The 21,957-nt window shown below is 42.7% G+C and overlaps 1 protein-coding gene across 6 annotated transcripts in view; it reads right to left on the bottom strand.

Annotated features, from left to right (window-relative positions):
* Positions 1-21,957, bottom strand: part of SOCS5 (suppressor of cytokine signaling 5) — a 240,537-nt gene that overhangs the window by 169,377 nt on the left and 49,203 nt on the right. Inside the window, exon 3 of one of the 6 annotated variants that reach the window (XM_073628497.1) lies at positions 14,982-15,039. The exons of 3 other annotated variants lie outside the window; for them this stretch is intronic. The gene's annotated coding sequence lies outside the window, so the exon portion shown is untranslated. Of the gene's footprint in view, positions 1-9,795; positions 10,087-14,981; positions 15,040-21,957 lie in introns of those variants that run through there. 2 more of the 6 variants (XM_073628499.1, XM_073628500.1) reach the window with 2 other exon arrangements.

The following is a 21,957-nucleotide window of genomic DNA, read 5'->3' as shown; positions in this document are numbered from 1 at the left end:
ACACAGAACGGAGTGGGGAACAGAAGTTCCCCGATCTACGTTTGTTCTCCATCTTGAAATCATTTTGTGTCGTCCTGGGCTCACTGGAGGATAATGAAAGCTCAGGCCCCCTGGAGGGCAATATGGCGAGGGGCACACCTCACAGTACATACTGTATTTATTGGCGTATAACACTCACTTTTTTACCATGAAAATCGGGTGCAAATAGCGTGTGCGTGTTATATGCCAATACTTCAATTTTAGCTGCCTAGGAGGGACAAGGAGGGGGGCCGGACGAGCCCTGTCAGATTACATACAGCGAGAATCTCCTGTTTACTTGGCAGCCTCTAATAGAAAGTCCTGTCTCCTGGGCCGCCATTGGACCACTGTTCTGTCTATCATAGGAGATTCTCTTTGTATGTAATCTGTCGGCGCTCGTCCCACCCCCTCCCTGTCCCCTCTAGGCTGCAGGTGGACGTCGATCAGGTTGCACTGATGGCAATGGTGAGGCTGCTGCATTGAAGGCAATCGTGAGGCTGTATTGATGTGCATTGATGAGGCTGCAGATGGGCACTGACCCTTATTTTGCTCCAAAGTTCCTTATTTAAAATTTTAGTTTTTTTCCTGAAACTTCCCTCTTAAAATGAATGTGCGTGTTATACGCCGATAAATACGGTAGTTAAATAGTAAGTAAGGTTGAATAAAGACAATAGCCCATCCAGTCCAACCTGTGTAGATGTACTTGTTTCAGTGTCTATAATTATTTCCCATATCCCTGCAAAGATGCACATCCAGACTCCCCTCTTTTCCCAATACTGGGCAACCCAGCATCCCCCCCCCCCCGACTTGCACAATCAGAATATGAGGCTCTCCTATCGGCGAGTTGGGAGCGTGCCTCGCATTTCTTAGATGGCAATCAGTGGCCTGCCATTCAATGACTGATAAGTGACACCGGCCACTTTCGCCTTCCATTCTGGAAAGCAATACAACTACACCACTTTCTGCATTCGATCGCCAATCTGGCTCGATTTAATTGGACCCTGATGACCTTTGAGGATTACTGTAGGGATGAAGGGGATCTACCCCAAGTGGTTTCTAAAACCTATGCTTTATTAAACTCCCCATCAGAACAACTTGACCTGTCCCTCCTACAGAAGTGGGAGCTTGACTTACAACGCTCCTTCACAAATGCCCAAAAACAAACTAAAATCAGGTTCTCCCTAAAATCATCTATTTGTACGAAAATACAAGAATATAACTATAAGATTCTGACTAGATGGTACTATACTCCTCAGTTATTACACAAATATTTCCCAACCACCAATGACAGCTGCTGGAGATGCCAGACGGACAGAGGGACGCTCCTCCACATCTTTTGGTCCTGCCCTCAGCTGCAACATTTCTGGATGACGGTTCAAACAGTTACCCAGAAATTTACAGATCACACGATTCCTAACGATCCAGCTTCCCTTCTACTCCATGCTACCATAATTCCGGCAAAAAGCTACCAAAAATAATTTGTTGAACGCCGCTAAGTCCCACATTTCCCTTAGGTGGAAAAAAAAAAAAGCACACCTCCATCTATTGGGATGTGGTTGTGCAGAGTGGAGCAAATGAAAAAAAATTAGAAGACTTAGTCCTTACGGCCCAATATTAACAGGGAAAACATTCTAAGGCATGGAAGCTCTGGAACATGTTCATTCTCTCCGATGAAGGTGCATCCCTGCTTGGGTCATGAGGAACGAATCACTACAGGTCTGACAGCTATTCAGAGTGGTGACAAATTCACCGCCTCTGGGCCTACATCCCCACCCTTTCTCTACCTACACTCTTCCCCGTTCCCTCCCTAACTCTACTGTGCCTTTCTTTCTTCTTTTTGTTCCCTTCCTTTTTTATCCCTTCTGTTTTTGTTTTCCCCCCAACCTAACCTTGGGTCTGGGCTCGGGCAGTTCACTGGAGTCTCTAATCGTGGGGACCTTACCCAGAATTTATAATGCCAGTGTTATGTGTCACACAAGGTCATGGACAATGGGACAATGGTATCACAGGTCTCATTGTTATTACCGATAGGTGTTTGTCAAGCTAGACATAAAGCCTGATGTTATCAAAGTAATTACTCATGTATGTTTTCTGTTATGGTTGCCACTGAACTGTACCATCCCTGACTTATTTCTAAAAATAATACAAAAATTATATTTGGGAAAAAAAAAAAAATACACATCTAAGAGTCTTTTAAAAATATCAATTCTCCCCGCTGCCACCACAAATTGTGGAAGAGAGTTTTATATCCTTATTACTCTGACCGTGAAAACACCCCATGCACAGTTTAACCACTTGACGACCGCCTTACGCCGATGTACGTCGGCAAGGTGGCACGGACAGGCAAAATCACATACATATACGTGATTTGCCTTCCGCGGGTGGGGGGTCCGATCGGACCCCCTCCCGGTGCCCGAGGTGGTCGTCTTTTGTCCCACGGCGATCGGAGGTGAGGGGGAGGCCATCCGTTCGCGGCCCCCCCCCTCGCGATCGCCGCCGACCAATGAAAACATTCCTTTGCTGCTGTATGCTAAACAGCAGCAAAGGAAATGATGTCATCTCTCCTCGGCTCGGTAATTTCCATTCCGGCCCGAGGAGAGAAGACAGGTATGTGAGTGCACAACACTACACACACACAGTAGAACATGCCAGGCACACAAAACACCCCGATCCCCCCCCCAATCACAAACTGACACCAGCAGTTTTTTTTTTTTCTGATTACTTCATTGGTGTCAGTTTGTGACAGTTACAGTGTTGGGACAGTTAGTATTAGCCCCCTGTAGGTCTAGGATACCCCCTTAACCCCCCCATATAAAGTTTTAACCCCTTGATCACCCCCTGTCACCAGTGTCGCTAAGCGATCATTTTTCTGATCGCTGTATTAGTGTCGCTGGTGACGCTAGTTAGGGACCTAAATATTTAGGTTCACCGTCAGCATTTTATAGCGACAGGGACCCCCATATACTACCTAATAAATGTTTTAACCCCTTGATTGCCCCCTAGTTAACCCTTTCACCACTGATCACCGTATGACTGTTACGGGTGACGCTGGTTAGTTTGTTTATTTTTTATAGTGTCAGGGCACCCGCCGTTTATTACCGAATAAAGGTTTAGCCCCCTGATCGCCCGGCGGTGATATGCGTCGCCCCAGGCAGCGTCAGATTAGCGCCAGTACCGCTAACACCCACGCACGCAGCATACGCCTCCCTTAGTGGTATAGTATCTGAACGGATCAATATCTGATCCGATCAGATCTATACTAGTGTCCCCAGCAGTTTAGGGTTCCCAAAAACGCAGTGTTAGCGGGATCAGCCCAGATACCTGCTAGCACCTGCATTTTGCCCCTCCGCCCGGCCCAGCCCACCCAAGTGCAGTATCGATCGATCACTGTCACTTACAAAACACTTAACGCATAACTGCAGCGTTCGCAGAGTCAGGCCTGATCCCTGCGATCGCTAACAGTTTTTTTGGTAGCTTTTTATTGAACTGGCAAGCGCCAGCGGCCTAGTACACCCCGGTCGTAGTCAAACCAGCACTGCAGTAACACTTGGTGACGTGGCGAGTCCCATAAGTGCAGTTCAAGCTGGTGAGGTGGCAAGCACAAGTAGTGTCGCGCTGCCACCAAGAAGACAAACACAGGCCCGTCGTGCCCATAGTGCCCTTCCTGCTGCATTTGCCAATCCTAATTGGGAACCCACCGCTTCTGCAGCGCCCGTACTTCCCCCATTCACATCCCCAACCAAGTGCAGTTGGCTGCATGAGAGGCATTTTCTTTATGTCCTCCCGAGTACCCCTACCCAACGAACTCCCCCAAAAAAGATGTTGTGTCTGCAGCAAGCGCGGATATAGGCGTGACACCCGCTATTATTGTCCCTCCTGTCCTGACAATCCTGGTCTTTGCATTGGTGAATGTTTTGAACGCTACCATACACTAGTTGAGTATTAGCGTAGGGTACAGCATTGCACAGACTAGGCACACTTTCACAGGGTCTCCCAAGATGCCATCGCATTTTGAGAGACCCAAACCTGGAACCGGTTACCGTTATAAAAGTTAGTTACAAAAAAAGTGTAAAAAAAAAAAAAAAAAAAAAATATATAAAATAAAAAAAAAAATAGTTGTCGTTTCATTGTTCTCTCTCTCTCTATTCTCTCTCTCTATTGTTCTGCTCTTTTTTACTGTATTCTATTCTGCAATGTTTTATTGTTATTATGTTTTATCATGTTTGCTTTTCAGGTATGTAATTTTTTATACTTTACCGTTTACTGTGCTTTATTGTTAACCATTTTTTTGTCTTCAGGTACGCCATTCACGACTTTGAATGGTTATACCAGATTGACGCCTGCAGGTTTAGGTATCATCTTGGTATCATTCTTTTCAGCCAGCGGTCGGCTTTCATGTAAAAGCAATCCTAGCGGCTAATTAGCCTCTAGACTGCTTTTACAAGCCGTGGGAGGGAATGCCCCCCCCCCCCCACCGTCTTCCGTGTTTTTCTCTGGCTCTCCTGTCTCGACAGGGAACCTGAGAATGCAGCCGGTGATTCAGCCAGCTGACCATAGAGCTGATCAGAGACCAGAGTGGCTCCAAACATCTCTATGGCCTAAGAAACCGGAAGCTACGAGCATTTTATGACTTAGATTTCGCCGGATGTAAATAGCGCCATTGGGAAATTGGGAAAGCATTTTATCACACCGATCTTGGTGTCGTCAGATGCTTTGAGGGCAGAGGAGAGATCTAGGGTCTAATAGACCCCAATTTTTTCAAAAAAGAGTACCTGTCACTACCTATTGCTATCATAGGGGATATTTACATTCCCCGAGATAACAATAAAAAAAAAAAAAATGAAAGGAACAGTTTAAAAATAAGATAAAAAAGCAAAAAAAATAAAGAAAAAAAAAAAAAAGCACCCCTGTCGCCCCCTGCTCTCGCGCTAAGGCGAACGCAAGCGGCGGTCTGTCGTCAAACGTAAACAGCAATTGCACCATGCATGTGAGGTATCGCCACGAAGGTCAGATCGAGGGCAGTCATTTTTGCAGTAGACCTCCTCTGTAAATCTAAAGTGGTAACCTGTAAAGGCTTTTAAAAATGTATTTTGTTGCCACTGCACGTTTGTGCGCAATTTTAAAGCATGTCATGTTTGGTATCCATGTACTCGGCCTAGGATCATCTTTTTTATTTCATCAAACATTTGGGCAATATAGTGTGTTTTAGTGCATTAAAATTTAAAAAAGTGTGTTTTTTCCCCAAAAAATGCGTTTGAAAAATCGCTGCGCAAATACTGTGTGAAAAAAAAAAATGAAACACCCACCATTTTAATCTGTAGGGCATTTGCTTTAAAAAAAATATATAATGTTTGGGGGTTCAAAGTAATTTTTTTGCAAGAAAAAATAACTTTTTCATGTAAACAATGAGTGTCAGAAAGGGCTTTGTCTTCAAGTGGTTAGAAGAGTGAGTGATGTGTGACATAAGCTTCTAAATGTTGTGCATAAAATGCCAGGACAGTTCAAAATCCCCCCAAATGACCCCATTTTGGAAAGTAGACACCCCAAGCTATTTGCTGAGAGTCATGTCGAGTCCATGGAATATTTTATATTGTGACACAAGTTGCGGGAAAGAGACAAATTTTTTTTTTGCACAAAGTTGTCACTAAATGATATATTGCTCAAACATGCCATGGGAATATGTGAAATTACACCCCAAAATACATTCTGTTGCTTCTCCTGAGTACGGGGATACCACATGTGAGACTTTTTGGGAGCCTAGCCGCGTACGGGACCCCGAAAACCAAGCACCGCCTTCAGGCTTTCTAAGGGCGTGAATTTTTGATTTCACTCTTCACTGCCTATCACAGTTTCGGAGGCCATGGAATGCCCAGGTGGCACAAAACCCCCCCAAATGACCCCATTTTGGAAAGTAGACACCCAAAGATATTTGCTGAGAGGTATAGTGAGTATTTTGCAGACCTCACTTTTTGTCACAAAGTTTTGAAAATTGAAAAAAGAAAAAAAAAAAATGTTTTTTCTTGTCTTTCTTCATTTTCAAAAACAAATGAGAGCTGCAAAATACTCACCATGCCTCTCAGCAAATAGCTTGGGGTGTCTACTTTCCAAAATGGGGTCATTTGGGGGGGGGTTTGTGCCACCTGGGCATTCCATGGCCTCCGAAACTGTGATAGGCAGTGAAGAGTGAAATCAAAAATTTACACCCTTAGAAATCCTGAAGGCGGTGATTGGTTTTCAGGGCCCCGTACGCGGCTAGGCTCCCAAAAAGTCCCACACATGTGGTATCCCCATACTCAGGAGAAGCAGCTGAATGTATTTTGGGGTGCAATTCCACATAAGCCCATGGCCTGTGTGAGCAATATATCATTTAGTGACAACTTTTTGTAAATTTTTTTTTTTTTTTGTCATTATTCAATCACTTGGGACAAAAAAAAATAAATATTCAATGGGTTCAACATGACTCTCAGCAATTTCCTTGGGGTGTCTACTTTCCAAAATGGGGTCATTTGTGGGGGTTTTGTACTGCCCTGCCATTTTAGCACCTCAAGAAATGACATAGGCAGTCATAAACTAAAAGCTGTGTAAATTACAGAAAATGTACCCTAGTTTGTAGACGCTATAACTTTTGCGCAAACCAATAAATATACGCTTATTGACATTTTTTTTTACCAAAGACATGTGGCCGAATACATTTTGGCCTAAATGTATGACTAAAATTTAGTTTATTGGATTTTTTTTTATAACAAAAAGTAGAAAATATCATTTTTTTTCAAAATTTTCGGTCTTTTTCAGTTAATAGCGCAAAAAATAAAAACTGCAGAGGTGATCAAATACCATCAAAAGAAAGCTCTATTTGTGGGAAGAAAAGGACGCAAATTTCGTTTGGGTACAGCATTGCATGACCGCGCAATTAGCAGTTAAAGTGACACAGTGCCAAATTGGAAAAAGACCTCTGGTCCTTAGGCAGCATAATGGTCCGGGGCTCAAGTGGTTAAGATTAAACCACGTCTCCTCCAATCTCATTGTGTTGCCCCGTGTCCTCTTACACTCCCTGAGACTGAATAGTTTTTCCTATGTTGGGATCACCCTTGAGGTATTTGTAAATCGCTATTTAGTCCCCTCTCAAGTGTCTCTTCTCCAGCAAAAATAAATTTAGTGCTTGCAGTCGTTTCTCATAATTGGGGGCATCCCGGCCCCCATGAATTCAGTTGCCCTTCTTTGGGCTCTCTCCAGTTTCAGCACATCCCTTCTGAGGACTGGTGACCAAAGCTAAACAGAGTACTCCCAGATGTGGCCTAACCAGAGTTTTGTAAAGTGCCAGGATCATCATTTTATCCCGGAGTATATCTTTTTTTTGCATGCTAAAATTTTGCCGGTTTTGGTAGCTGCAGCTTGACATTGCATGCTATTGCTGAATCTGTCATCTACTAGGACCCCCAGCGGTTCATCCCCCTAGCGAGTAGTTTGCATTTATGTGTTTTATGCCCCCCAAGTGCATTACTTTACATTTCTCTACATTAAACCTCAGTTGCCATGTGGTGGCCCACTCCATTTTGTTCAAATCACTCTGTAAAATTTCCATATCCTGATGTGAAGTTATTGCCCTGCTTATTTTGTGTCATTCACAAAACCTGAGATTGAGCTATTTATCCCATCCGCTATATCATTTATGAACAAATTGAATAGAATTGGTCCCAAGACAGAACCTTGGGGTACCCCACTCACCACTCGAGACCAGTCTGAGTACACGTTATTTATCACTACCCTTTGGACACGTCCCTATAACCAGTTTCTTTACCCAAGCACAAACCTTATGGTCCACGCCTGCAGACCTCAGCTTGTAAATTAAGCGTTTATGGGAACTGTATCAAATGCTTTTGCAAGATCCAAATACACCACATCCACAGGCCGTTCCCTGTCTAGATGGCAGCTCACTTCCTCGTATAACGTCAGCAGATTTGTCTGGCAAGAACGACCTTTCATAAACCCATGCTGATTACTAATGGATATTTTTTCCTCATTACATTTTTGGATATAGTCCCTTATCATCCCCTCCAATAATTTACCTACTATTGATGTTAGACTGACTGGCCTGTAGTTTCCAGGAATAAGTCTCTGCCCATTTTTGAATATTGGTACCACATTGGCTTTTCTCCAATCAGCTGGTACCATTCCTGTCAGTATGCTGTCCGCAAAGATTAGTCTGGATATAACCTGGCTGGTTTCTCTGAGGACTCTCTGGTGTAAGCCATCAGGTCCTGGTGATTTAAGTTTATCTAGTCTTTCCTTGACTCCAGCCTCTGTTTAGCCACGAGGGTACATCCTGTGTTGTGTCACTAATGCCCCGTACACACGATTGGACATTCCAACAACAAAACCCATGGATTTTTTCCGACGGATGTTGGCTCAAACTTGTCTTGCATACACATGATTTTCTTGTCGGAAATTCCGAACGTCAAGAACGCGGTAACGTACAACACATATGACGAGCCGAGAAAAATTAAGTTCAATAGCCAGTGTGGCTCTTCTGCTTGATTCCGAGCATGTGTGGATCTTTGTGCGTCGGAATGGTGTACACACGATCGGAATTTACGACAACGGATTTTGTCAGAAAATTTGAGATCCAGAACCTTGTAGTGTTGGAATGCTGGTGGTGACCCAACCCCTTTATAATTTTTTAAAGGCCATTTTTTTCCCCTTTAATGAGGCTTTTTATATTACAGTTTAACCACCCAGGTTAAACCTTCGCTCTTCTTTATTTATTGCCCATTGGAATGCACTGTGTGATATCTTTGTTTAATATGCTCCTAAAGCATTTCTATTTTTCTAGGATTTGGTCCCAATTGATGTCTTATAGTATCGAGCGCAGTTCAGAAAAATTGGCTTGTTTAAAACTTAGTGTTCTTGTACTACTCTCGTGCCTCCTTTTTTCATGATTTACGCTGACTATTATCATCCTGTGATCACTAGATCCCAAGTTGTCCCGTATTGCCACATCTGAGATCAGACTTGGATCGTTCGTAATTAATAGATCTAGCAGTGCATTCTTTCCAGTTGGGGAATGCACCAATTGGAACATGAATTTGTCCTGTAAGATATTCATGAAAGTACTGTACTGCAGCACAGTACTGTAAAAGATCAGGTGGCCAGGCCTGGCTGTGGTGGGGGGTCGTGGCAATTAATACTAAGCCCAAGGCTACTGCTGCAGACATGAGTCCACGCTGTTTCTAAGCAGCCTATCCATGGCAAGTGTTTAAAGTGACACCAGTAGTAAAATGTACCTTCTATTTTCCTTTGCTTAAAGCGGAGCTCCACCCATTTAAAAGTCAGCAGCTACAAAAAGTGTAGTTCCTGACCTTTAATAATCAGACACTCACCTGTCCCACGGTCCAGTGATGCGGGTGCAGGAAGCCTCGCTCCTCTCCCCCTCCTCTGAGGCGCCGGCATTCTAACTGTGGGCGCCTGGCTGCTGCACGCTGTGAATGGCCGGGCAATCTTCTGGGACCTGTGACGTGTCCCAGAAGATAGCAGGCAGGGAGGGGGAGAGGTGATCTTCCTTCCGGCGCAGGGGAGGAAGTGGGAGCTGGGTGGCTCCTCCTCCAAAAAAATGACATGCCAAATGAGGCATGTAAGGGGGTCACCAGTATTTAAAGCGGAAGTTCCACTTTTGGGTGGAACTCTGCTTTAAAGAGGAGCTCCAGGCTCCTGCAGGAAAAATTTAAAAAGTCAGCAGCTACAAATACTGTAGCTGTTGACTTTTAATATTAGGACACTTACCTGTCTAGGAATCCAGCAATGTCCCCACCTTACAAATCAGCAATCATATTCTGCTGCCGCCACCATCTGCAGTGAGGGAAACCGGCAGTGAAGCCTTGCGGTGAAGCAAGAAGGCAGACAAGCGAAGCTTCCCCTTTTGGATTTTTAGATTTTTTTTTTTTAGATTTCTTCTGCTTTTCTCAGGCATCCTGTTTTAGGATAGCTAAGTTTCTTCTCCATGTCCACCTAAGAATGTCAACGCCACCTTTTTCTGCTCGACCCAGAGATTAATTACACATCTACCTGACTTACATTGAGCTCTATAGGAGTTGTAGTACACAGAGCGGAGCTCTACATTATTAATGATGAGTTGCACCGGTGGAAGATAGAGATCATGCACGGAACAAAAAATTGGGCCAGAAAACAATGGTAAGAGACCAATTCAACTTTTTTGTTTTTGGATCTTTGTTGGGTTTTTATTATAATCCAAGTGAACAGAGACAAATAAGTGGTGGGAAAGATCTTGAATAGGTGCAGAGCAACTTACAATGAGCAAAGTTAAGAACCTCTAGAAGGATCTTTTTTGTATTCTGAGCCTGTCTCAATATACTTCTTGTCCTGGTATTAGAGAGCTAAAGAGGCAGAAAAAAACAAAAACACCCTATTGAGTCATTCACTAAAGTGATTGCAAAGCTTCCCTCCCCCCTTTTAAAATAATAAACGCCATATTTACTTGCTCTGTGCAATCGTATCGGGTTCCCTGCTTGTGAGCCATGCTTCTGCCCACCGAGTGCCCCCCTAGGAAGCCGTTTGCTTTAAAGGGGTTGTAAAGACAGAAGGTTTTTAATTTATCTTAAATGCATTAAGATTAAAAAAACATTCTGTGAGCAGCAGCCTCCCTAATACTTACCCGAGGTCCCTCTAGCTCCAGCGATGTGGTACGAATCTCTTGGCTGTCCGAGTCCCCCCCCCCCCCCCCCCCCATTGCCAAAGACAGCAGCGTGGCACCATTGGCTCCCGCTGCTGTCAAAGTCAGTCAGCCAATGAGAAAAGAAAGGGGGCCGCAGCTCCATGCCTGAATGGACACGGAGCTGAGACTTGGGTGCCCCCATAGCAAGCTGCTTGCTGTGGGAGCACCCAACGGGAGGGAGGGGCCAGGAGAGCCAAAGAGGGACCCGAGAAGGAGGAGGATCTGGGCTGCTCTGTGCAAATCCACTGCACAGAACAAGTATAACATGTTTTTTTTTTCTTTTTTTTATTAAAAATAAAAGACTTTACAATCACTCCTGCATGCTTGTTCCTGAGCTGCATGCTGTGTGTCCATTGACACGGAGTATGGCTTGGCCCCACCCTCGTACTGGCTGCGATTGAGGCTCCTTCTGCTGTTTCTGTGCCAATTATGAGGGAGAGAGCCGCTGCTCGTGTATATTGCTGATCAAGATCAGGCTCAGGTTATGGGTGGGGGTTCAGTGTATGCATTAAGGTAAAAAAAACATTCTGCCTGTAGAACCAGCTTTGTCAAAAATTCCCTTGCAAAGTGAACAGTCTATTTGCCTTTAGTAAATCAATCCCAAAGTCCCAGAAAAAAAAAAAAAAAACTGGTAGAAGTTCTAATTATTCTCCACTTTGTTATAGATGAGGGTGGGATGTGATGATTGCTTTCAAGCTGCAGTTACTCATTACTAGCATTCCACCTGCTAGAATGTACATATGTGCATTGTTTGCAGTGTTAATTTCGTCGACTAAAACTACTGAGATGACTAAAATTAAAATGGCATTTTAGTCAAAAGACTAAAACTGAATTGAAATTTGACTTCAAAATTAACACTGGTCTGTAGTGCATGTTCATAACATACCATAATAAATAAGATATTAGATTTTACACTCCAGTAGTATATAATGAGTTTGGAAAATGTAGAGAAATGTTAACTAATCCATTACAATTTAATTACACCCATTCGATTTTAGACAACTAAAATGAGTTTTAGTCGACTAAACATGACAAACAATTGCAGAAGACTAAAATGGGACTAAAACTAAAATGCCATTTTAGTCCTAAGACTAAAACTAAATCAATAGAAGGAAAGGTTTGGGACTTTAAATGAAGCACAGCTAAGAGATAAAAATTGTAAAATCACGCGATGAAGGATTCCAAAAGAATATACATGGATTCAAAGAATAACATGGTAAAATAGCGAACACCGTAACAATTTATTATGCGTGTTAACAACATAACTCACAAACAATCTAGAGATAATACATTGGTATATGGTAGTATAATAGTAAGGGTTCATGGTCAAAATAATTCTGTTAATAATAATAGTAAAAACGTAAAAAAAGAGAAGAAAAACTGCTGTAAAAATTAATAACATTTGTAATGTGAAATCTCAAAATCGTATAAGGCAGGGCTCTACGCATTTTGTGGAGTTTTATTCACTTATCAGGAGCAGTTACAAATGCAGAGATCTATAATAGAGAAAGAAATGCAAAATGAACAGATGCTAGACAAAAGGAAAGAGAACGAAGGTGAAGGTAAGGTATTACCAAACGCTTATACCCACAAGTAAATTGGATATATGGTAGTAGTAAGATGTTGTTAACAAGTGGGGGCACCATAGAGGAACAAACATCCCACGGGAGCTGAAGCGGCACAGCCGCAGCCAGATGAGTGGCCAAGGAGGTAATGTAAGGATCATGGGTGATGTAGGGAACTCCTGTTCATGATGGAGGTATGTACCAATTCCAGTGGGTGTACTGTAAAAAAAGTATATGACTAAATTAGTGTATACACTGTTCCTCTATGGCGCCCCTGGTTGTTAACAACATATTACTACTACCATATAACCAATTTACTTGTAGGTATAAGCATTTGGTAATACCTTAATTCTCTCTTTCCTTATGTCTAGCATCTGTTCATTTTGCATTTCTCTCTCTATTATAGATCTCTGCATTTGTAACTGCTCCGGATGAGTGGATAAAACTCCACGAAACGCGTAGAGCTCTGCCTTATGCTACATCACATAATCAAGCGATGTTGAGATTCCACATTACAAATGTTATGAATTTTTACGGTTTTCTATTATGATTATTAACAGAATTATGTTGACCATGAACCCTTACAATTATACTACCATATACCAAAGTATTATCTCTAGATTGGTTGTGAATTATGTTATTACCATGCATAATAAAATTAAGGTGTTCGCTATTTTACCATGTTATTCTTTTAGCCAATGTATATTCTTTTGGAATCCTTCATCACGTGATTTTACAATTTTTATCCCTATAGCTGTGCTTCATTTAAAGTCCCAACCCTTTCCTTCTATTGATGTAGTCAAAACAATAGGGATGGAGGCAGATGAATCTACCCATTCATTGCCTCATTCAAAGTCCCAAAACCCCTCTCCCCCTTTTTTCTGCTAAAACGAAATCGAAAGTTGCTGCCAAAATTAACACCAACTGATGGCGCTTGAAATGTTCATGGACTGCCACCTGGGTTATCTTGCATAGGTTTGGTTTTTTTGGGGGGGGGGGGGGGGGGTTTGTTTTCATCATTACGGGACATAATTTTCAGGTGAGAGAGGTTACGACTGCATTTTTTTGGTAAATAACGATCATTTGCATATTATTGGAACAGTTTTAGCCCAGGTTCACATTTGTGTGATTCGGGAACCAGCGCGATTACAGCGCCGGTTTCTCGCAACACATCTCTTCCGCAGGCACCGTTGCAGGTGTCAATACATTGTTAATGACACCCCCAGATCGATCGCAGTGCGAACTTGCACAGGAATCAGATGCCATGGGTGAGAACATCCAAGCGATACGCTTTCAGTGCAGGGGTGAAAAAAGTCCCTGAACTTTTTTTTGTGCAAATTCAATGTGAATACTGTCAAGTATACTGTCAGCTTTAGTTTAGTCTCCCCAGAGCACCCATGATATGAATCCCCTTTGGCACTTATGCTTTACACTGCCAGAGTGATGTACACAGAAGAGATCCTTTGTTAGGCTCCATTCACCCGAGTGTCACGTTTTGTTGCAAATTTTTTTGCACGTTTTTGTTTTGGCATTTTTGTATTAGCTAATAGAGAAAAAAATATCATCTGTGGCATCATTAGTTGTACTGCTTGCTGGGTTATTTTCATTTCCTTTTTGGTTTTCGCTGTGTTCTGTGGCATTGTCTGCTCTCCAAACAATGAGGGATAAAATGGCGCATTTCATGGCTGCAGTAACGTCATATTTGAAAGAGAAAGGAGAAGGATCCGAAGATTCTGGGTCCATCTGGTTATTGCTGAGCGAGAACAGGGGGGCCAGTTCTGGGTCATGTACAACAACCTATATTCAAATGTCGGTTTGAGGTTTTTTTTTTTTCTCTTGTTGTACTGAATATTTTTTTAACCCCTTCATGTAGAGGGAAAAACAAATCCAATCTCCTGAACATATTTTTTGCAGCTTTTACATGTATTTGTAAAAATGTATATATCTCAAACTTTTTTTAATGCTAAATTGGGCTCTCATTTGGTGGTCGTGGATATCTCATTTATTTTTGATCAAAGGAAAACTGCCACAAAATTACTTTAAAGAGGAGCTCCAGGTTCCTTCAGAAAAAAATTAGAAGTCAGCAGCTACAAATACTGCAGCTGCTGAGCTTTAATATTAGGACACTTACCTGTCCAGGAATCCAGAGGTGTCCTCACCCAAGCCGATTCTTCAGTCAACTATATGGAGGGCTGCCGCCCCCATCTCCACTAAGGGAAAGCAGCAGTGAAGCCTTTCGTCTTCACAGCTGGTTCCCCTACAGCGTTGCGCTCTGTGAATGGGCCGAACTCCCTGCGGCAAACTCAGCCAGAAGTGGGAGCGGGTACCTGTCAAAACCAGGTACCCGCTCCCCCTCCCCCAAAAAAGGTGCCACTGTATCGCCTCCACCTTGCTTGGTATTGCTGACCAAAGGTGATTTTTTGTTGAATTCTTGGCACTGCTTGGTCATTTACTGGTGGGGGGGGGGGGGTAACTGTACATATCAGCAGAACGCCCAAACACACAAACACGCCGTTAGCACGTTTGAATGCTTTTCTGGGAAAAAATGGCTTAGATTATCCTCCAGGTAAATTAGGAAATCCCTCTAATTCACCTAAACTAGCAGCTCAGAAAATTGTGGGCCTCTCATGCATACCAGTCATGTTTCTGTATGTGCAGTGTATAGTACTTACCTGAAAATCAAGTAAAAAGGACACGGATTATTGTCAGATTCTTAATAAGGGTTTCTGCCTAAGGTATAAATGAAAAAAAAAGAAAAAATAAGCTCTAAGTGTAGTGCAGGAGAAAGTGTTAAACTTGGCAGTGGAAGTAATTCTGAGGTTAACTGCTAAAAAGCAACGCGATGGCTAAAAATACAGTATCCAGTTATTTCAAAATCAGTAACTGGAGTATAAACGATATTTGAAAATCTATATATACACACACCTGTATATCTTGATTTGTACAATCGTGTGACTCCCATATCAGTAATGACAGTCATCACTTGCAGATAAACATTCATTCAGAAAATGGTTTCAGTTTGCAGAGGCCACAGCAGCATGTAGACGGCACTGTGCCTGTTTAATACTGCAATTGTCCGATACAATTAAAAATATATATTTTTATTATAGTCAACTTAGCAGTATATAAAAAAGTAGAGCATGCTTTACCTCAAAGTTAAAGAGGAGTTGTTAAGGCAGGTTTATCTTAATTCATTAAGATAAAAAAAAAAACTTGTGTGTAGCAGCCTCCCCAGCACCCCCGCCCCAACCCCCCCCCCCATCCCCCAATTACTTAGCTGAACCCCATCTCTCGCCAGGTGTCTTAGCCATCCGGGACTCTCCTCCGAATAGGCTGAGACACAGCAACGGTAGCGGTACCATTGGCTCCCACAGCTGTCAAAGTCCGTTAACCAATCAGAAGAGAGAGGGGGCGGGGCCAGGTTGAGGCACTTTGCTTGACAAGAGGGAGGGGCCAGGAGCACAGAAGAGGGACCTGAGAAGAGGAGGATCTGGGCTGCTCTGTGCAAAACCAACTACACAGAGGAGGCAAATAACATGTTTTTTTTTTTTTTTTTTTTTTTATAACAGACTTTACAATCACTTTAACACATACTGTCCCTGCTAAATTTTGCCTAGGCAGCAAGCCTCAATGACATCTGGCCAAAAAAAAAAAAAAAAAAACCGTTAACCAATATTAACAGTGTGGTCAGATTTCTGGCTCTTTGTAGTATACAGGGAACGATTACTCTTACCGATTGGGTCTGCTCACTTAAACAGCACAGTCAGACAACCAACTGGGGGATTGTAAGGATGTTACATGCCTGCACTACCCAACCGGAGTGATGTTTCCACATCTGTTACCAATCTAATACTATCAGAAGGCATAAATAACAACCCTGCACAAAAATCACATCAGTATACAGTGCAGTGAGTTTGACCTTGTCATCACAAGTTGTCAAAAGAGTATACTATTTGCATCTATGTTGCAAAGTGTTTGGGGATTTTGCAATAATAAAAGTCTATACTGAACAGATAACCAATAACCACTTAACATCCTAGATAATGCAGGCTCTGAGAAGCTAAGACATGTGGGTATTTATTCCTCACACAAACGTTCTGCTTCTTGTAGCTGTTGGCTGCAAAGCAGATTTTTTTTTCCAATGATATATTTATATCACATCTGGCAATGCAAAAGAGTGCATATACCCCAGTACTGCAAGCAAAGGAAAAGTGTTAGTTTTTTCACTAGCAGAAAATTTCTGCTATTCTTCCATTTACATTTCAAGCCTTATATAAATATACTCAGATTCTGCAGGAATTAAATGACAAACTAGGGGTAAGCCCACATTCACATCGGGCCGATTTGACATGTCAAATCGCCGGCAACAGCACCGTCCCAATTAGTGCGATGCCGACTTTGCGGCGCCACACCAATTCCCAAAAGTAGTTCCTGTTCTGCTTTTGGCAACTTTGGGGGGTGATCTGAATAGACATCTGTGCATGAACCCGCACAGATGTCCGTCTAATCGTCCTTGAAGTCGGACTGCATGGCTGGTTTGAAGCTGAACTCGCACAATTTCAAACCCGCCCTCAATGTGAACCTGGGCTAAAAGTGAAGTGTTACACAATAACCAAGTGGAAACACATTTCACATTGGCAGCAAACTTCCTCACTACCCATTCATTGCTAAAAAAAAAAAATTAAAAGAATAAAAAATTAAAACGGTTTTACCTTCTGTGTTTCTAATGAAGAGCTGCTGATATGCAGTCCAGGTGCTGACACCCTGAATACTTTGTGTCTATTCCCACACCCTCTGCTAACATGGTGACTGACAGCACAGCTTACAGAGGAAGCTTCATCTGAATCCTAGCAGCAGAGCCAATTTGCTTAGTTTTGACCTCCGAGAGTCAAATGCACACAGAATATTCTTTGCCATTTTATTTTTTTCACATGGGCCAAACAATCCAAAAGTCCCCATATCCACGTATCAGCAAACAAAGCAACATGCAGCTGTTGATTTTATTTATTTATTTATTTATTTTAATAAAAGTAAAATTGGGATGCTAGTCGGAAAGGATATCCTACTACAGACAATTTTTGCTCCTGTGAAAAGAGAAAGAACTTCCTGCATTGATGAGGACAAATATACACTGCCTGTACACCAAGGTTTAACCACTTGACCACTGGGCACTTAAACCCCCTTCCTAACCAGACCAATTTTCAGCTTTTGGTGCTCTCGTACTATGAATGGCAATTACTCAGTCATGCAACACTGTACCCATATGAAAGGTTTGTCCTTTTTTTCATACAAATAGAGCTTTCTTTTGGTGGCATTTAATCACGGCTGGGTTTTTTATTTTTTGCGCTATGAATCAAAAAAGACTGAAAATTCGGTTAAATTAAAAAAAAAATCTTTGTTTCTGTTAAAATTTATTGCAGAGTACGGCAGGAGTACGGGCACTGAGCAGAGCTGTGGGCACTACAGATCCAGCCCACAGCGCTGCAGCAAACGATCTCTCCCCCTCGCTCTGTACAGATCGGTACAGAGATGGGAGGGGAGAGAGGAACCTCATGTCATGACGCCGGTTTGTTTACAAGTGATCGCTCCATCATTTGACGGAGCGATCACGTGGTAAACGGCCGCCGTTTACCATGATGCGCCGGGTCTTCCGGACCTGGCGGTCACGGATGTTCCCGGGAGCAAGATTCTGGGAGGATGTCCATAGACGCCCACCCAGAATAAGCCGAACGCGCTGTAGCCGTCTTACAACCTCTCCTGAACTATTTAACTTGACAGATAGTAACACACATTTACGATTAGTAGAGTTTGAAAAAAAAAAATTATATATATATATATATATATATATATATATATATATATATATATATATATATATATATATATAAAAAAAATTATATAATATAATATATATAATTTATATATAATTTTTTTTTTTTTCAAACTCTATTAAACGTAAATGTGGGTTACTATCTGTCAAGTTAAATCGTTATATATATATTTTTTTTTTAAATAGCCAAAAATAAAAAAACAAAAAACGCGGCTAAACGCGAGTTACCGCGTTTAGCGCCTGAAATGCCTCTAAACTCAGCGTCTGAACTAATTTTTTTGCTTTCCAAAACAGGACTCTAAACTCAACTGCCTAGACCCAGTGTACATGTACTGATAAGATAACAGAGGAGAGTTCAGGAGCAGTTGAAAAAAATGCCCAACTGCTCCTAAACGTCTGTTTAGCTCCAGCATACATGAGGCCTTATAGCGGAGTTAAACCCAAAAGTGGAACTTCCGCTCATTTGTCTCCTCTCCCCCTGCGGTGCCACAATTGGCACCTTTGGGGGGGGGGGGGACCTGTCTTCGACAGGTATCCTGTTCCCACTTCCGGGAGTCTGGGTCGTGGCCCGTGACATCACCGCTGGGCTCCCTCCTCCTCTCCCTGTCACCGGGCCAGTAGGAGAGAGGAGCGGGGCCTCGCGCATGTGCAGTAGGGTTCCTGGAGTGAAGCCCTAAGACTACACTACCAGGTACCCTTACCCGCAATGGCGGTGGCAGCACCCGACATCTAATGGAAACATCAGCTGCGGTGCCGCCATCACTGGACTTCAGGACAGGTAAGTGTCCTATTGTTAAAAGCCAGCGGCTGCAGTATGTGTAGCTGCTGGCTTTTAATTCTTTTTTTGGGGGCGGAACACCACTTTAATGCTCAGTTTTAGCATGTGGGCAGCTGTTAGTTTGGGGTTGCAATGAGGGGTGGTAAAATAACTCACAACCAGACACCTTACTGTACAACTCGGAACAATGCCCCCCCCCCATCATTAATTGTAAGCCTAAATGCTTTAGAAAGAAAACATGTACAGAAACTACTTTGGCATTGAGCAATGTTTTCCCTAACCTTAGTGTGTTTGTCCCCACCTACTCATCAGGTAATTGGCAGCAGCTTAGTGAAGCTTAAAGTGGATGTAAACCCCATTCATGAAATCTGACCCGGGCACATATATCTGCAGTGTTTACTGATCTCTCTCCAAAGTCCTAAGGCTGGGTTCATACTAATGCGATGACATTGCATGTGATTTGCACCACATTGCTGTGCACGTCACATGCAATGTCTGTGCGATGCAAACTCAGCCATATACAGAGTGTATGTCTGAAATCGAATTCACACCAAAATGATGCAGGACTTTTTTTTGTCCGCACTGGAATTGGATCGCATGGGTGTTCAGACCAATGCGATCCGATTCCACTGCGTTTTACGAACCGATTTAGGGGTGTCATTAACTTTATATTGACATCCGCAGCGGTTAGCAGAGGGCAGTATAAACTGCGTGCGAGTCAGATGCGATGCGGGAACTCGTACAGGAATCGCGGTGGTTCCCGCATCACACCAGTGTGGACAGAGTCCTAGTCCCGTATCTTTCTGCTGCTCCGTTCCTCTGTTATCAGCATAACTTCTGACAAATGAGATAAAAGCAGCCTGAAATTTGTGTGGGGGAGGGTGATTAGCAGAGAGCTTGTCTATTCACAGCGCATCTCTGCATGTTTCTTCATTCCTCTGCCTATGTGGGGGCGGGGGGTTGGGTGCCTTTTCTCCAATCAGCTCACACACAGTGTATGCCCAGACTCCACACCCAGTGCTGAAACAGGAAAAAAAAATTCCAACACAAAATGTGCACTTTCTAAAGTCTAGAAAGCTGAAGACAGCAGATATACATGTAACACTTATGTGGGGAAAATTAGTTTCATCCCTGTGCATCAGAGGCTGTTAACTTCACAGGGTATAGGAGAGGGTTTACACATCCACTTCAAAGTGTTACTAAACCCAGGACCCTGCATTCACTATATCTGGTCTCCCACAGTACACAGAACATGGAAATACAATTATTTTAATCAATATAAACTGCTAAATACTTTTTCTCATTAGCAGTATGTGACTTCTATCCGTGTCTGGTTATAGCTTGTAGGAGTTCATATTCTACTGTGACTGTCCAGGGAGGCTGCATGACCCCTGACCACTGTCTGGACAATACCAATCCTGTGCTGATCACATTTATCCTCCCAAGAAATTAAAAAAAAATAATAATAATATATCAATACACATCAAACTGAGCATGTGCAGAGTGACTCCAAAAGCTCGGTCTTATCAAGAGATGGATTGGGGACAGTGGAAGAAGGGGAGAATCAGGGGAGACAGAATCAAACTGCCTTTTTACACAATGCAAAGTATTAACCCCTTAGGTTCCACATTGAGTATAACAAGCATCCCTAACTGCATATACAGACTGATTTTACTGTTGTGAGTTTAGTAATATTTTAATAGAAAGCCACAGAGTTTTGAGACTTCTGAATCCCCCGCCAACCTAAAATATCCCTGGTAAAAACGTAGGGGGATATGTGAAGAAGCCATAGACTCAATGCAAAACTTCTATTTCTATATCTAGCCAAATACTTTAATAAACCCAAAGGTTTTTTTTTCCAATTTTACACAAACATTGGGTTTTGTGGCCTATATCTATACACCTACCAAGTCACTGTGGGATTCGTTCTCTGCAATGCACCTGGTTGATCCTGCTGATCACTGTTCCTCCTTGTCTGTGTCCCCGCTGCAGCCTGGGATTGTGTAGACCAGTTGTTGCCACATCTACTGAGCATGTGCCAGTTTAATTTCTCTTCTAAACGGTTAATTTCTGCTTTTTTTTAGATCCGTGAAACCCATCTGACTATAGAGTCTTACATGTGGGTGTATACACACACACACACACACACACACACACACACACACACACACTGGATAAATGGTAAATTAAAAGAAAAAACATGGAATCCACTTTCCTGGGTTGCCAATAGCAACACATGTTATTGATAATCACCGATTTGTCAGTGAGACAGGATACCTCCAAAGCTCAAATAAGTAAAAAAAAAAAAAAATGTAAAGAGAAGAGCAATGGAACAAAGTAATGTCCCAGAAGAGAGCTATAAGGAGGACCAGCAATGGAATGTCAAACTGAAAAATAGCTTTGAGTTTACAAGTGTAAAATACTACAAATATTCAATAAACATAGCAGTGGAACCATCCCCCAGTATTAAAAACACATACAGACAAAAATGACAATGTTGTCACAATATGGCGCCAACCACAGGGCTCCACTCATACACACACACATGCAAGGACCAGCTATGAAGGGAATGATGCTGCTAGCAAAGAAAAGGGGGGCAGTGCTTGCTATTGATCCTGGGTAATCAGTAGTGGCCAACTACACATACTGCATGTCCATGTATCAGACCTGTGTGGTTATAGTGTAGAGGGATTGCCTCAACAGGTAGATCAATTATATGGAGCCAAGCTAAGAGTCCGTAGCCTAAGTTTCAGGCTGGACCTACCTGCGAGTACTGGGTTCAAAAGACTGCCGGGAGTACCAGTGGTAATATGACCGAGTGGGCATGAGACAAATTGAGCCGGACATAAGAGGATAAACTGGCTGTATGGCATACTATGTATGCATGCGTGAACTACACGGTTCCTTGTCCCAGTCATGTCAAAACAGTGCTCAGTGATAGAATGAGTGCACTGGGTATTAACAGGATGATAAAGGGGGGAACAGAGGGGGTTGTGAATATAAGTTGCCCCGAGGCTCTCACTACTCCGAGATCATGGCT

This window comes from Aquarana catesbeiana, linkage group LG04 (assembly GCF_042186555.1).
Source record: "Aquarana catesbeiana isolate 2022-GZ linkage group LG04, ASM4218655v1, whole genome shotgun sequence".
Classification (NCBI taxonomy): domain Eukaryota; kingdom Metazoa; phylum Chordata; class Amphibia; order Anura; family Ranidae; genus Aquarana; species Aquarana catesbeiana.
This window is presented reverse-complemented; position numbering and strand designations above follow the sequence as displayed.